Source organism: Triticum dicoccoides, chromosome 2B, assembly GCF_002162155.2.
Source record: "Triticum dicoccoides isolate Atlit2015 ecotype Zavitan chromosome 2B, WEW_v2.0, whole genome shotgun sequence".
NCBI lineage: Eukaryota > Viridiplantae > Streptophyta > Magnoliopsida > Poales > Poaceae > Triticum > Triticum dicoccoides.
In genome coordinates this window covers 523,055,905-523,065,309 of record NC_041383.1, presented here as the reverse complement: position 1 = coordinate 523,065,309, position 9,405 = coordinate 523,055,905, and positions in this window count along the sequence as shown.

Genomic DNA, 9,405 nt, shown 5'->3' with positions numbered 1-9,405 from the left:
TGAACATGTGTATCACTACGATCGAGATTCAATAAACCATTCATTTTAGGTGCAAGACCATTGAAGGTATTATTCAAATAAACAGAGTAACCATTATTCTCCTTAAATGAATAACCGTATTGCGATAAACATAATCCAATCATGTCTATGCTCAATGCAAACACCAAATAACAATTATTTAGGTTTAACACCGATCTCGATGGTAGAGGGAGTGTGCGATGTTTGATCACATCAACCTTGGAACACTTCCAACACTTATCGTCACCTCGCCTTTAGCTAGTCTCCGTTTATTACGTAGTCCTTTTATTTAGAGTTACTAACACTTAGCAACCGAACCGGTATGTAATACCCTGGTGCTACTAGGAGTACTAGTAAAGTACACATTAATATAATGTATATCCAATATACTTCTGTCGACCTTGCCAGCCTTCTCATCTATCAAGTATCTAGGGTTGTTCTGCTTCAGTGACTGTTCCCCTTATTACAGAAGCACTTAGTACCGGGTTTGGGTTCAACTTTGGGTTTCTTCACTAGAGCAGCAACTGATTTACCATTTCATGAAGTATCCCTTCTTGCCCTTGCCCTTCTTGAAACTAGTGGTTTTACTAATCATCAACAATTAATGCTCCTACTTGAGTTCAACTTTCGCAGCGTCAAACGTGGCGAATAGCTCAAGGATCATCATATCTATCCCTGATATGTTATAGTTCATAACGAAGCTCTAGTAGCTTGGTGGCAGTGACTTTGGAGAAACAGCACTATCTCATCTAGAAGATTAACTCCCACTCGATTCAAGTGATTGTAGTACTCAGACAATCCGAGCACATGCTCAACGATTGAGCTTTTCTCCCTTAGTTTGTAGGCTAAGAAACTCGTCAGAGGTCTCATACCTCTTGACGTGGGCACTAGCCTGAAATCCCAATTTCAGCCCTTGGAACATCTCATATGTTCCATGACGTTTCAAAATCATCTTCAGCGCCTCAATTCTAAACCGTTTAACATTACTAAACTATCACGTACTCATCAAAACGTGTATGTCAGATGTTCACAACATCCATGGACGACGTTCGAGGTTCAGCACACCGAGCGGTGCATTAAGGACATAAGTCTTCTGCGCAGCAATGAGGACAATCCTCAGTTTACGGACCCAGTCCGCATAATTGCTACTATCAACTTTCAACTAAATTTTCTCTAGGAACATATCTAAAACAGTAGAACTAAAGTGCGAGCTTACGACTTAATTTGCAAAGACCTTTTGACTATGTTCATGATAATTAAGTTCATCTAATCAAATTATTTAATGAACTCCCACTCAGATAGACATCCCTCTAGTTATCTAAGTGATACATGATCCGAGTCAACTAGGCCGTGTCCGATCATCACGTGAGAAGGACTAGTCATCATCGGTGAACATCTTCATGTTGATCGTATCTACTATACGACTCATGTTTGACCTTTCGGTCTCTTGTGTTCCGAGGCCATGTCTGTACATGCTAGGCTTGTCAAGTCAACCTAAGTGTTTCGCGTGTGTAAATCTGGCTTACACCCGTTGTATGTGAACATTAGAATCTATCACACCCGATCATCACGTGGTGCTTCGAAACAACGAACTTTCGCAATGGTGCACAGTTAGGGGGGAAACTTTCTTGAAATTTTAGTGAGGGATCATCTTATTTATGCTATCGTCGTTCTAAGCAAATAAGATGTAAACATGACAAACATCACATGCAAATCATAAAGTGACATGATATGGCCAATATCATCTTGCTCCTTTGATCTCCATCTTGAGGCACGACGTGATCACCTTCGTCACCGGCATGACACCATGATCTCCATCATCATGATCTCCATCATCGTGTCTTCATGAAGTTGTATCGCCAACTATTACTTCTACTACTATGGCTAACGGTTTAGCAATAAAGTATAGTAATTACATGACGTTATTCTATGACACGCAGGTCATACAATAAATTAAGACAACTCCTATGGCTCCTACCAGTTGTCATACTCATCGACATGCAAGTCGTGATTCCTATTACAAGAACATGATCAATCTCATACATCACATATCATTCATCACATTCTTTTTGGCCATATCACATCACATAGCATACCCTGCAAAAACAAGTTAGACGTCCTCTAATTGTTTTTGCATGTTTTACGTGGCTGCTACAGGTTTCTAGCAAGAACGTTTCTTACCTACGCAAAGCCACAACGGTGATATGCCAATTGCTATTTACCCTTCATAAGGACCCTTTTCATCGAATCCGATCCGACTAAAGTGGGAGAGACTGGCACCCGCTATCCACCTTATGCAATAAGTGCATGTCAGTTGGTGGAATCTATCTCATGTAAGCGTACGTGTAAGGTCGGTCCGGGCCGCTGATGTCTACTACACAACCTTCTTCTTGTAGACGTTGTTGGGCCTGCAAGTGCACATGTTTGTAGGACAGTAGCAAATTTCCCTCAAGTGGATGACCTAAGGTTTATCAATCGATGGGAGGCGTAGGATGAAGATGGTCTCTCTCAAACAACCCTGCAACCAAATAACAAAGAGTCTCTTGTGTCCCCAACACACCCAATACAATGGTAAATTGTATAGGTGCACTAGTTCGGCGAAGAGATGGTGATACAAGTGCAATATGGATGGTAGATAAAGGTATTTGTCATCTGAAATTATAAAAACAGCAAGGTAACTAATGATAAAAGTGAGCGTAAACGGTATTGGAATGATAGGAAACAAGGCCTAAGGTTCATACTTTCACTAGTGCAAGTTCTCTCAACAATAATAACATAATTGGATCATATAACTATCCCTCAACATGCGACAAAGAGTCACTCCAAAGCCACTAACAGCAGAGAACAAACAAAGAGATTATGGTAGGGTACGAAACCACCTCAAAGTTATTCTTTCGGATCAATCTATTCAAGAGTTCATACTAGAATAACACCTTAAGACACAAATCAACCAAAACCCTAATGTCACCTAGATACTCCATTGTCACCTCAAGTATCCGTGGGCATGATTATACGATATGCATCACACAATCTCAGATTCATCTATTCAACCAACACAAAGTACTTCAAAGAGTGCCCCAAAGTTTCTACCGAAGAGTCAAGACGAAAACGTGTGCCAACCCCTATGCATAGGTTCATGGGCGGAACCCGCAAGTTGATCACCAAAACATACATCAAGTGGATCACGTGAATATCCCATTGTCACCACAGATAAGCACGGCAAGACATACATCAAGTGTTCTCAAATCCTTAAAGACTCAATCCGATAAGATAACTTCAAAGGGAAAACTCAATTCATTACAAAAGAGTAGAGGGGGGGAGAAACATCATAAGATCCAACTATAATAGCAAAGCTCGCGATATATCAAGATCGTGCCAAAGAGAGAACACGAGAGAGAGAGATCAAATACATAGCTACTGGTGCATACCTTCAGCCCCGAGGGTGAACTACTCCCTCCTTGTCATGGAGAGCGCCGGGATGATGAAGATGGCCACCGGTGAGGGATCCCCCCATCCGGCAGGGTGCCGGAACGAGCTCACGAGAGGTTTTTGGTGGCTACAGAGGCTTGCGGCAGTGGAACTCCTGATCTATCTTCGTTGTCGATGGTTTTAGGGTATATGGGAATATATAGGTGAAAGAAGTCGGTCGGGGGGTGCTCCAGGGGCCCAGGAGACAGGGGGCGCGGCTAGGGGGTGGGCCCACCCTCCTATCTCCTGGCTTCCTCGAACCTTCCCTGGCTTGAACCCAAGTCTCCTGGATCATATCCTTTCCAAAAATCACACCCCCGAAGGTTTCATTCCGTTTGGACTCCGTTTGATATTCCTTTTCTTCGAAATACTAAAACAGGCAATAAAACAACAATATGGGCTGGGCCTCCCGTTAATAGGTTAGTCCCAAAAGTAATATAAAAGTGTATATAAATCTCGTAATCATTCAAAATAGATAATAAAATAGCATGAATCCTTCATAAATTATAGATACGTTGGAGACGTATCAGCATCCCCAAGCTTAATTCCTGCTCGTCCTCGAGTAGGTAAATGATAAAAGAAAGAATTTATGAAGTGTGAATGCTAGCAGGTGCGTAGGTTTGATCAATGATAATTTCAATCACCTTTTCTAGCATGTTTATATGTCATAACAGTAATTCATCTCATAAAACTTCTCAAGATCAAGTAACAAGCTATTCACATGTTAAAGCATAGACCATAAACTTTCTTGAAAACTAGCAAACTTCATTCTCAGTCATCAAACAATTGCAATTCATCTTATTTTTAGGAAGGGTCTATGTGAGAGCTTTCATTTATTAAACTTCACATACTCAACTATCAGATAGTCTTCTACAATTGCTAACACTCACGCAATACTAATGGTTATGGAGTTTTAATCGGACACTGAGAAAGATAGGGGCTTATAGTGTTGCCTCCCAACGTATTCACCTTTGGGTGATGTCAACAATAATAGTTCATGCTAACTTACATTCAATTGGACATATATATCAGGACCACCCCAACACAAAGTGCTTGCCAAAGGATAAAATGAAAAAGGGAAAGGTGAAGATCACCTTGACTCTTGCATAAAGTAAAAACATAAAGTAAAAGATAGGCCCTTTGCATGTTAAACTTCACATACACAATATCTTAGTATGAAAGAACGTCACTTTATATTGCCACTTGTATATGGACCTTTATTATGCAGTCCGTCGCTTTTATTGCTTCCATAACAAGATCGTATAAAGCTTATTTTCTCCGCACTAATAAGTCATGCACATTTAGAAAGCAATTTATATTGCATGCACCAATGACAACTTACTTGAAGGATCTTACTCAATCCATAGGTAGATATGGTGGATTCTCATGGCAAAACTGGGTTAAAAGATATCTGGAAGCACAAGTAGTATCTCTACTTGGTGCTAGGAATTTGGCTAGCATGAGGGGGGAAGGCAAGCTCAACATGTTTGAATGATCCATGACAATATACTTTAACTGAGATGTGAGAAAACATAACCCATTACGTTGTCTTCCTTGTCCAACATCAACTCTTTAGCATGTCATACTTAATGAGTGCTCACAATTATAAAAGATGTCTAGGATAGTATACTTATATGTGAAATCTCTCTTCCTTCAATATTCTTTCATGAATTGTTCAAATGACCAATACAATGCTTGCTAACCTTCAATAAATTTACAACCTCTACTTCTTAGATGTGAAGTCATTACTCCCCATGGGATAAGAAAATGATACATATATAATTTTAGATTTATGGCATTCAACTCATTCAACCATTTACTCATAGGATATAAGTGAAGCACACGAGTAAATGACAAACTACTCCAACAAGATATAAGTGAAGATCAATGAGTAGTTAAATAATTATGTAGCTATATGAAGACTCTCTCTCATTTAAGAATTTCAGATCTTGGTATTGTATTCAAACAGCAAGCAAAGCAAAACAAAATGACATTGCAAGTATAGCACAACTCATGTGAAGAAGCAAAAACTTAGGTTCAACCGATACTAATCGATAGTTGTTGAAGAAGAAAGGTGGGATGCCTACCGGGGCATCCCCAAGCTTAGATGCTTGAGACTTCTTGAAATATTATCTTGGGGTGCCTTGGGCATCCCCAAGCTTGATCTTTTGTGTCTCCTTAATTCCTTTCATGTCACGGTTTCCTAAATCTCGAAAGCTTCATCCACACCAAACTCAACAAGAACTCGTGAGATAGGTTAGTATAAACCAATGCAAAACCTTATCATTTTATACTGTAAAAAATCACTAAAATTATTATTCAACATTGTTTAGTAAATGTCTCTGCATATTTAATAGTCCTATCCTCGAATAGAATCATTAAACAAGCAAGCATATGCAAACAATGCAAACATAACAGCAATCTGCCAAAACAGTATAGTCTGTAAAGAATGCAAGATTCATCATACTTCCCTAACTCCAAAAATTATGAGAAAAATACTAAGCTGTATAAGATTTATCACAGCTCATTATGAAAAATAATTCAGCATTATATCACTCTCTGACTTTTCTAGGAAATTTTTGCAACAGCGGTAAACTTTCTGTTTTGAAACAGCAACATGTATACTTGCAAAATAAGCATGGTAAAGGATATCCTTGACATTTTTATTGAAAATAGAGATGAAAAACATTATTCTAAATAACAGAAAGCAAATACTTACAAAATAAAATGACGCTCCAAGCAAAACACATATCATGTGGCGAATAAAAATATAGCTCCAAGTAAAGTTACCGATGAACGAAGACGAAAGAGGGGATGCCTTCCGGGGCATCCCCAAGCTTAGTTGCTTGGTTGTCCTTTAATATTACCTTGGGGTGCCTTGGGAATCCCCAAGCTTAGGCTCTTGCCACTCCTTATTCCATAGTCCATGGAATCTTTTCCCAAAACTTGAAAACTTCAACCACACAAAACTCAACAGAAAATCTCGTAAGCTCCGTTAGTAAAAGAAAACAAACCACCACTTTAAGGTACTGTAATGAACTCATTATAAATTCATATTGGTGTAATATCTACTTTATTACAACTTCTCTATGGTTCATACCCTCCGATACTACTCATAGATTCATCAAAATAAGCAAACAACACAATGAAAACGGAATCTGTCAAAAATAGAACAGTCTGTAGTAATCTGTATCAAACGTATACTTATGGAACTCAAAAAATTCTGAAATAAATTGGTGGACCTGAGGCATTTGTATATTAATCATCTGCAAAAAGAATCAACCTAAAATCACTCTCCAGTAAAATATGGCAGCTAATACCGTGAGTGCTAAAGTTTTTGTTTTTTACAGCAAGATCATATAGACTTCACCCAAGTCTTCCCAAAGGCTCTACTTGGCACCTTATTGAAACAAAATCTATAAAACATGATTACTACAGTAGCATAATCATGTTAAAACACAAAAACAGTAAGGGTAAATATTGGGTTGTCTCCCAACAAGCGATTTTCTTTAATGCCTTTCTAGCTAGGCATGATGATGACAATGATGCTCACATAAAGGATAATAATTGAAACATAAAGAGAGCATCATGAAGAATATGACTAGCACATTTAAGCCTAACCCACTTCCTATGCATAGGGATTTTGTGATGAAACAACTTATGTGAACAATAATCAACTAGCATAGGAAGGTAAAACAAGCATAGCTTCAAAACTTTAAGCACATAGAGAGGAAACTTGATATTATTGCAATTCCTACAAGCATATATTCCTCCCTCATAATAATTTTCAGTAGCATCATGAATGAATTCAACGATATAACCAGCACATAAAGCATTCCTTTAATGATATACAAGCATAGAAAATTTATTACTCTCCACATAAGCAAATTTCTTCTCATCAATAGTAGTGGGAGCAAACTCAACAAAATAACTATCATGTGAAGCATAATCCAATTGAAAACTAAAATCATGATGACAAGTTTCACGGTTATAATTATTCTTAATAGCATACAAGTCATCACAATAATCATCATAGATAGCAACTTTGTTCTCCTAATCAATTGGAACCTCTTCTGAAATAGTGGGATCATCACTAAATAAAGTTGACACTCTTCCAAATCCACTTTCATATTCATCACAATAAGATTCAATAGCCTCCAAAATGGTGGGATCAATACTACCTAAAGTTGACACTCTTCCAAACCCACTTTCATCAATATAATCATCATAAATAGGAGGCATGCTTTCATCATAATAAATTTGCACATCAAAACTTGGGGGACTAAAAATATCATCTTCATCAAACATAGCTTCCCCAAGCTTATGGCTTTGCATATCATTAGCATCATGGATATTCAAGGAATTCATACTAACAACATTGCAATCATGCTCATCATTCAAATATTTAGTGCAAAACATTTTATAGATTTCTTCTTCTAGCACTTGAGCACAATTTTTCTTACCATCATTCTCACGAAAGATATTAAAAAGATGAAGCGTATGAGACAAACTCAATTCCATTTTTTGTAGTTTTCTTTTATAAACTAAACTAGTGATAAAACAAGAACCAAAAAGAATCGATTGCAAGATCTAAAGATATACCTTCAAGCACTCACCTCCCCGGCAACGGTGCCAGAAAAGAGCTTGATGTCTACTACACAACCTTCTTCTTGTAGATGTTGTTGGGCCTGCAAGTGCACAGGTTTGTAGGATAGTAGCAAATTTCCCTCAAGTGGATGACCTAAGGTTTATCAATCCGTGGGAGACGTAGGATGAAGATGGTCTCTCTCAAACAACCCTGCAACCAAATTACAAATATTCTCTTGTGTCCCCAACACACCCAATACAATGGTAAATTGTATAGGTGCACTAGTTCGGCGAAGAGATGGTGATACAAGTGTAATATGGATGGTAGATAAAGGTATTTGTAATCTGAAATTATAAAAACAGCAAGGTAACTAATGATAAAAGTGAGTGTAAACGGTATTGCAATGATAGGAAACAAGGCCTAAGGTTCATACTTTCACTAGTGCAAGTTCTCTCAACAATAATAACATAACTGAATCATATAACTATCCCTCAGCATGCAATAAAGAGTCACTCCAAAGCCATTAATAGCGGAGAACAAATGAAGAGATTATGGTAGGGTACGAAACCACCTCAAAGTTATTCTTTCAGATCAATCTATTCAAGAGTTCGTACTAGAATAACACCTTAAGACACTATTCAACCAAAACCCTAATGTCACCTAGATACTCCATTGTCACCTCAAGTATCCGTGGGCATGATTATACGATATGCATCACACAATCTCAGATTCATCTATTCAACCAACACAAAGTACTTCAAAGAGTGCCCCAAAGTTTTTACCGGAGAGTCAATACGAAAACATGTGCCAACCCCTATGCATAAGTTCATGGGCGGAACCCGCAAGTTGATCACCAAAACATACATCAAGTGGATCACGTGAATATCCCAGTGTCACCACAGATAAGCACGACAAGACATACATCAAGTGTTCTCAAATCCTTAAAGACTCAATACGATAAGATAACTTCAAAGGGAAACTCAATTCATTACAAAAGAGTAGAGGGGGGAGAAACATCATAAGATCCAACTATAATAGCAAAGCTCGTGATACATCAAGATTGTGCCATAGAGAGAACACGAGAGAGAACATGAGAGAGAGAGAGAGAGAGAGATCAAACACATAGCTACTGGTACATACCCTCAGCCCCGAGGGTGAACTACTCCCTCCTCGTCATGGAGAGCGCCGGGATGATGAAGATGGCCACCGGTGAGGGATCCCCCCTCCGCCAGGGTGCCGGAACGGGCTCCCGAGAGGTTTTTGGTGGCTATAGAGGCTTGCGGCGGCGGAACTCCCGATCTATCTTCGTTGTCAATGGTTTTATGGTATAT